At 39.8% G+C, this 8297-nt stretch overlaps 1 long non-coding RNA gene across 1 annotated transcript; it reads right to left on the bottom strand.

Moving 5' to 3' along the window:
• Nucleotides 1-1261: 1261 nt before the first annotated feature.
• Nucleotides 1262-4609, bottom strand: LOC118495403. Its single transcript, XR_004897795.1, has 4 exons — nt 4566-4609; nt 3135-3201; nt 2142-2265; nt 1262-1650 (listed from the first exon to the last, which is right to left on the bottom strand). It is a non-coding gene; the product is annotated as an uncharacterized LOC118495403 (long non-coding RNA).
• Between the last annotated feature and the right edge of the window lie 3688 nt (nt 4610-8297).

Raw genomic sequence — 8297 nt, 5'->3', positions numbered from 1 at the left:
GACTTGTCTTGTGTTCCCTGACACAGAAAACAGACACTCTTTCAGAGGAAACAATAACAAAAACAGACTCACAAGCAGTGATGACAACAGTACACAAGTCGAGATTTTAATACTTACAGAGATCACAAAGAGAGGGAGAGAAGACAAAAAGTATTTCAGTACACGGAGGGGAAGATAAACACACACAAAGACATCACTTTGCATGGCAGGCTTCCGTTGGAGATGGACTATTTTGGCTATTTTCGAAAAAGGGATGCACACTTACCAAGCAGCTTTGGGACCCCCAGTTTGGCCCCCTCCTGGCACTACTTCAGGTCCTCGCAGGATATTATCCTGGCCATCTTACGGCTTTTCACTGCCAGCTGGTGCAGGACAACGTTCCTGGTTATGTCTGTGAGGCACTTTATGACAGTGCGCAGCACGCTCACCACATCGTTCACAGTGAGGCGAAACTGGGCAGTGAAAATAAAGTTTGGTTATTTGGTGGCAACTTTGGTTTGAGTAAAGCTGCAAACTTTTTGAAGTCAATCGACTCACACAGTTGTGTAGACATCCCAGTATCAATCCACATATTAACCCACGCTTCCTCCTGCTTTTTGTGTTTCTGTCCATAACTAGCAAAGAAAGATTGTTCTTGCTTGGGCTTTAACTTCTGGATATTCGGCAGCGTTGCCGCAACGGACCAAATGGCTTCACTCGCATCTTTCTCCGCCGCCATTACGGAACTACAACTCTAGCGCACGACCTCAACGTCATCGTTCTCAACCACTCCCTCTGTTTGCTGAATGGACCGGTAAAGATTTGGCTGGAGAAAACCCGAGACTATACCACAAACCCAGACGTAGTACTGAAGGGAAATGAAAATTGAGCGTGTAGTGAGTGTGTATGTAATTTTTTTTATTTTTAAACATTTCAAAAAAAATGTTTAAACAAACACTTCTTTTGAACAAACGTGTATGACTTTTTGTATGTATGAACAACAGGGAGGCCCTGGAGGTAACCAGTCTCCCCTAGCTTTCTGATCACGGTCGGAAACTAAGCAATCAGGAAAAGTTAACACATTGAACATTTAAAATTAAACAGCTGATTAACGTGAGCTTGTTGCCCTGTGTGAGCTGATGACCTCATCTGTTGACATTTCTGAATGCCTTCCTACAGCTGCTTCATAAAAGCTTTCCACACAAACTGACGTACATGTGTCATTAGTATAGAAAAAAAAATTTGATTTTAACTGTGTCGGGCTCAGACACAAACTTCTTAATGCCTGTCGGACGCGGGCCGGGCTCGCACAGAAATATTCGGCCCGATCCAGACTCTAGTGTGTGTGCATAACGTTATGAGCAGTTTGCAGTTCACTGTGCCGCAAACTGCTCACATCATCTGTACCGATGATCTAACATGTCCAGGGATACCATATATCGTCTGCAAAAACTACCACAGTTCTGCACAAGGTCTAGGATACTGTACATCAAAAACATAAAAAGCCTTAAAGCAGGCATCTACTGCCCCAAGAAGAGATGGGTGCTCCAGGGCATGTCCATGCACTATAACAAAGGCTTGCGATAACAGATGCCTGTCCCCAAGAAGAAGCACACGTGGGACCTCTGTGCTTGTCCTTTTCATAAGGTATTCAGCGATGTTTGTTCCAACCTGTAGAGAGAAAAAAAACTTTATAAGACACCTTTACTTCAGATATTAAACCTCAGGCATAAGCTTGAGTGATAAAATGAAGGCCAAAATTATATATAATCTATGTGGATTTAAATTATGTATTAAGTAATGGGTTAACAACTGGAAAACTATGTCTTTCTGTGTTTGCTCTAACAACATTTCGTTTTAATAATGATAACAATAAACTGAAACAGATCATTGTTGTGCAGTGGTTTGGTCTGACGCATTTGTGTGACAGGTCTGAGAGAGGGAGGTAGTAGAGGATGGATACCCCAACTGAGCCCGACTGGACCCAATGGGCCAGGCCGGGTTTGGGCAGATATTTAGAAATGATGTTCGGGTTCAGTCACATCACAACCAATTTTAAGCGGGAAATAAAAGGAAAATGTATCGAGGTCTGCAAATCTTGAGACAATCTGTTAAAATACTTGCTGACGCTTGTTTTATTTGTTACATTTGTATTAACTCACAGGCTGCTCACCTATGAAAGCTTTTGTAGATTCGGCGTAGCTGGGGCGGACCGTCTTTCTCCGGATTTTGTAGGTGCCGGGGGCACCACAGGTAGCAGAAGCAAAGCCACGTGTCCTCGCCTGTCTGCAATATTGCAAGCATAAAAGTCAAATGTAAAATTCTACAACTCTGTATCACATTCTGGCGACTACATTTCAAAATGCAAAAAAGATTCCCTGACCTTGCTCTGACTTTACTACAAAATGCTCAAATTCCTTGATTTTCCGTGCCTGGTATAGACCCTCTTAAATGTCACGGCATTCCAGAAATGTAGTATAGTGCATGCAGAGCAATGCATTATATTGTTCTTTTCTTGTTCCTTCTTTTTATCATTATTCTTCTTCCAGGCCCTAATTTGACTAGAACCGCTTGCTGTAGAAATTCCATTCAAAATATTGATGAGTTGGTCCTTGTGCAAATTTTGGGTCTATGTCTTGTCATGTGATTTATACTTTGAGTTACTGAATAAGAACTAATAAGCTCTTTGTGACATCAGTGAAACTTCATTGAACTCAATCTAACTTTTTTTTCTTACATTTGCAGCACCTGATCATTGATTAAAATGTGTGAAGTCCAGAGAAAATTTAACTCAGGTTCTTTTTTTCTGCGTGGAAACTGGTCAAATACTAAGCCGTCCAGAGACATGTTTCGTTGATCGGACCAGTATTATACTAAAATATCAGTGATCATAAAGACATTTATTTGTAACAGCAGGCCTAGGCTATTTTCAGACTATTTGTTGATTTACAGCAGGATTGTTAAGTGCTGCATCAAAACCAAACCTACAGGATATATTGTTGCATTTCGGGGCAGTGGTATCAGAAAATATTACCGGCAGATACCCACATTTACAATATCAGTATTGGACATGAAAAAGTTGTATTTTGCCATTCTTATTCATAGTACATATATGTCTTTTACTAAAAACTTAAGCTTTTATAAAATGTGCCTACCTTCAAATGTAGAGAGTAAATCACCCAGGTCCCATTCTACCAGTTTATTTTGAACATGATCATCCATCTACAGGAAAACAATAATAATAAAAAACATTACAAAGCTGCCATATATCACTTTCAATAAGCATTCAGAAATGTCATTTGACAGCTAATAACATAATGAATAATCAAGAATAGTTATTTTGGCAGGCAACACACACACACACACACACACACACACACACACACACAATTCACTGCCAGCACAGGTTAGAATCAGCTAATTTCTATATTGCATTAGTGGAATTCAGCTGCATGGAGGTAAAGTACTCCGTGACAATAGCTCATGCAGGTCAAATTTAACACGTTGGTCCCAATTGATTAGACTGACTCAAGACTTCTTTGCCAGGTTGTTCACTAACTAAAATGAACCTATTGGCGGGAACCGGCGATGTGTTCGCCTGTCTTTGTCAGCATTACAATTTGTATTTTGTATTTAAAGGAACTACATAAAGTACTTAATACATAACATTTAGTAACGTTACACAAACAGCTAAAACACATGCAAGCCTGAGCATTCAAAGTAGGCTACATAATCACTGAATACAAATTTCGCTCTTTTTTCTGCATGTTCACAATTCAGCAAGCAAGATGGCGGCGTTCGTCTTTTAACACAGTCACGGTCATTCGTAACGTTAACGTAACGTAGGCTGAGGACGGTTACCGGTGAAAAAAAATTTGCCGCGCATTTTAACACTTCTAAATTAAAATATCCAAAACTAATTTACCGTTGGCAATGTCCGTACGTTACTAACGGTCGGTGGATTAGCTAACGTTAGTAACGTTTTATTCATAAACCGCTCCTTAAACCGAGCTAGCTACCAAGCCAATGTAGCATACAATGACTCAGATATATCTTAATAAAAAAGAAAACCGATAGACAACGTAACTTTGAATGTGCAAACAGACATAGAAGATAACAACGATACAGCTTTGAAATGTCTCCATTAACGACTCCTTTGAAATAACGTTAATTAAGTTAAATGTCACACTTCATAAGCTAGCTAGCTAGCAGCTGGCTAGCTTATGTGAGTCATTGTATGCTACATTGGCTTGCTAGCTAGCTAGCTAGGTTAGTGCCATGACAAATGTTAGCACGCTAAAACGTAGCTAACGTTGATTTAGCTCGGTTTAAGGAGCGGTTTATGAATAAAACGTTACTAACGATAGGTAATCCACCGACCGTTGGTAACATTCGGACATTGCCAATGGTAAATTAGTTAAAGTATTTTAATTTAGAAGTCTAAAAATGGGCGGCAAATTTTTTTACAGCTAGCAGCTAGCTAGCTAAGTTACGTTAGCTAATGTAACATTAGAGTTTATTCTAGAAGCACTGTTTAACAAAACACATTTTCAGCAACAAACTACCGGGAAAATGAGAATGCTTACCTCGCCTCCCTGCCCCAGGAACCAGATGTGGTTTTTAAGAAAACCTGCTGCTGTTCCGAGTCATCGAGAGCGAGAGACGACGATGTGGGGTGACTGGGGGTTACGTCAGTTGAAGAGGTGCGCTTGTTTTTCCCTGTGTGAAGATCCAGCGGGCGGGGTGTCAGATAGAGCGATCTCTTCAATGTGTTTCTGTCTTCGCCCGCCGTAGTTCTTTGCTGGTATTTATTTGTAACGCAAATCGTGATGGGATTTATATTTAATAACGTTACTTGAATAAAACGAAGCTAAAACAACAAGTTATTATTGTAATATCGTTAGACTGTTTTTAAACTAAGCTAAACCATCTGATCTAATCTACGAAACAAACGTTTTTATACGTCTTTTATGTCACGTTTTTTATTCTTCCCATACCATGTCATGACTCATGAGTGTGTGTGTGTGTGTGTGCGTGTGTGTGTGTGTGTGTGTGTGTATATATGCGTGTGTGTGTGTGTGTGTGTGTGTGTGTGTGTGTGTGTGTGTGTGTGTGTGCTTGCGTGCGTGCGTGTTAAAACAATGTCATCCAAAATAAGGCGGATCAGCAGTGTTGAAAAACTGAAGCCTGGATTTCGTTCAACGTCATCAACCCAATGCAATGGGTTATAATATGTTTAACCATTTTGTAACCCAATTATGGGTAAATTTATACATTTCAGGCTTAACCCAGCATATGAGTAACCAAATTAACCCAGCATTTTTAAGTGTGTAGGGTTTTCCCTCAATGTCCTATATATGCCTTCCTGCTTCATTTCTTCTTGTATTGAGGAACAATGTGGGTTGATTACTGTCATTTTTATTTTGCTTGACCAACAGGTTGCTGGTTTGATCCCTGGAGTGACAGGATAAATGTGGGCAGTCAAGTGAAAGAGCAGCACGCCCTTCTTTTTCATTACCACTGCTGAAGTGCCCTTGAGAAAGGCACTTAGCCCACACATGCCTTAGTGGAGATGTTCAATAGCCAACAGATATGACTGTGTGATTGTGGTGGGCAGCTTTTAGAATAATAATAAATGAAATCAGTTTACACAATTTTGTTTTTGTTTTTTACATTTCCCTTCTTGTAAAATAAGTCATACCAGTTTTATCCACTTCAGAAATGCTAGCTAATAGCCTTGCATGAAATTATGAGATAAATGAGAAATTTTCCAACATTTTAAAGGGACAGCATATTTACCAAGTGTATGTGTATGTACAGTTGTGCAGTTAAATGTACAGTACAGGAAGTGATGTCAGAACTCTTCAGATTTATTCAGAATAAGGATTATTGTTGAGTCACAACAGTGCCATTACAGGGAGAGAGACATTTTCATAATATTATTTATAATATTTAGTTGGTATTTTATTTTGTTATGTTATCCAAGTCATGAATGTGATATTGGTGTAAACATCATTGCATTTAAAATGGGAGCGGAATATATTTTTTAAACTCAAAATGCTGAGAAAAAAAAAAATGTATTACAGTAAAAGTCAATAATTTAAAAATGTGTCTATCCAGTGGCATACGAATATTCTGCTGTTGTAGTCAATCTTCAGCATTTTATGCATTTTGTGGTCTGAGATACTTTTGCGCACACCACTGTAATTGAGTTGTCACCAAATATTGCTGAGACATGACCTATCAGGGATAACATAATGCAATGCAGTGCGGTGTCATGGGGGAGTGACATTCAAAATAATCAAATATCAAATAAATAGTCTAGATTTATTTGTCTCATAACATCACTATATACTTCCACATAACTCTTATTAAGGCTATCTGCTCTACAAGACAGGCCAGCATACTTCATCCATAAAATGTGGTCTGGCTCACACAGCCCTTGTTGTAACCCTGGCTCTTTACATTGGGAGCACATGTGCCCAAACTACATTTGCCACTCACGTCCGGCCCACCTGACAGTCGGCGCAACCTAGGTTGGGCCCGGCTTCTTACATTTGGGCCACATCTGGCCCACATGACACTCACTGTAACCCAGGTTGGGCCCGGCTCCTTACATTTGGGCCACATCTGGCCCACATGACAGTTGCCCTAACCCAGGTCGGGCTTGGGTCATTACATTTGGACCAGGTCTGGCCCACACGACACTCACCGTAACTCATATAGGGCCTGGCTCCTTACATTTGGGCCAGGTCTGGCCCACGACACTCACTGTAACCCAGGTCGGGGCCGGCTCCTTACATTTGGGCCAGGTCTGGCCCACACAACAGTACTGCCACCATGAAGCAGCAGCTGGACAGGAAGCCGACCGGCCTCTCGGGGTATCTGAAGCGCCGCGGCTCCAACAGGAAGCTGAACACGGCGAAGAGCGAGCTGACGCAGCTCAGCGCCGAGCAGACGCCCACGCAGCGGCGCAGAAACTTTACCTCTGCAGCGCCGAAATCCATCAGACCGCCGTGGGCGGAGGCATCGCAGGGGGCGCCGCAGTCTGCTGCACCCAGGAAGTGGTGGCCGAGACACGGGGAATATCAGGAAAATATTACACAGAAATAAAGATGAAATATTTTAGATAAAAGTCAAAATAGTTCAGAAAAAGGTGGTTTTGGAGCGTTATTATCTCCATATCTGTGTCTGAAACGTTGGAAAAACCAGAGCAGATATCACTCAGAAAACTTGAAGACAAAACTTATGAAAGAAGTCCAACAGTAGGAGTTACTGACGGGGGGGGGGGGAGGTTACAACCCCCCAAAATACCTAGAATCTCCTTCACATAGAGACTTTTATATATATATTCTTTTATTTATTATTGTTTATATAACACACACACACACACGTCATTATCTTTTTATAAATTATTTTGTATTCATATGTGCTAATGTTTTTAACCAGAATCCTTGTTTATAGCATCATGTCAATAAAATATATTTACTTTATATATGTAGTATATAAATAATAAAAAAAAACTACACAAAAACATTCATAACTTTTTATTTTTATAATCCTAATTTGACATATTTAATATATAAGAATACGTATAATAATATAATAACTTTATTCGGGACACAAATAGAAGGTCCATAGTACATTGAAAATGACAATATTTACAAACATATAGCAATAAATAAACAGAGCAGATCATATGAATTAATAGGTCAACAACCTTCACCTGTAATTTACAAACTGGAGATAAAAACAGAGAAATGAAACTAATAAAATCTGTAATCATGTTTTAATGTGTGAATATGTTTGGTGGAGCTCTGCTTGTAGTTCCTGCTGATGTCACCAGAGGGCGCCATGACGTCATCACCAGCTCAGAGAAGCTGTTTCTGAATGTAGTTCAGTGACGTCATGGCGCCCTCTGGTGACATCAGCAGGAACTACAAGCAGAGCGCCACCAAACATTTTAAATGACATTTAATGTTTGGTCTTTGTAATACTATATTCCTTTATTCTAATCATTTACATTTCATGCAAACATTTTATTTTAATGAATTATTTTAAAATACGTAATGAATGAATGTTTCAGAAACATTTATTTAGTTATTTATATATTATAAACAATCAATATTTAGAGAAAATAGGCAAATATTTAGAGAATGAAAAGTTGGAACAGTTTAGAACAAAGAACACACACACACACACAGACACACACACACACACACACACACAGACACACACACACACACACACACACACACACACACACACACACACACACACACACACACACACACACACAGACACACACACACACACAC

This window comes from Sander lucioperca, chromosome 7 (assembly GCF_008315115.2).
Source record: "Sander lucioperca isolate FBNREF2018 chromosome 7, SLUC_FBN_1.2, whole genome shotgun sequence".
NCBI lineage: Eukaryota > Metazoa > Chordata > Actinopteri > Perciformes > Percidae > Sander > Sander lucioperca.
The sequence above is the reverse complement of the archived record's forward strand: the minus strand, read 5'-3'. Positions and strand labels throughout refer to the sequence as shown.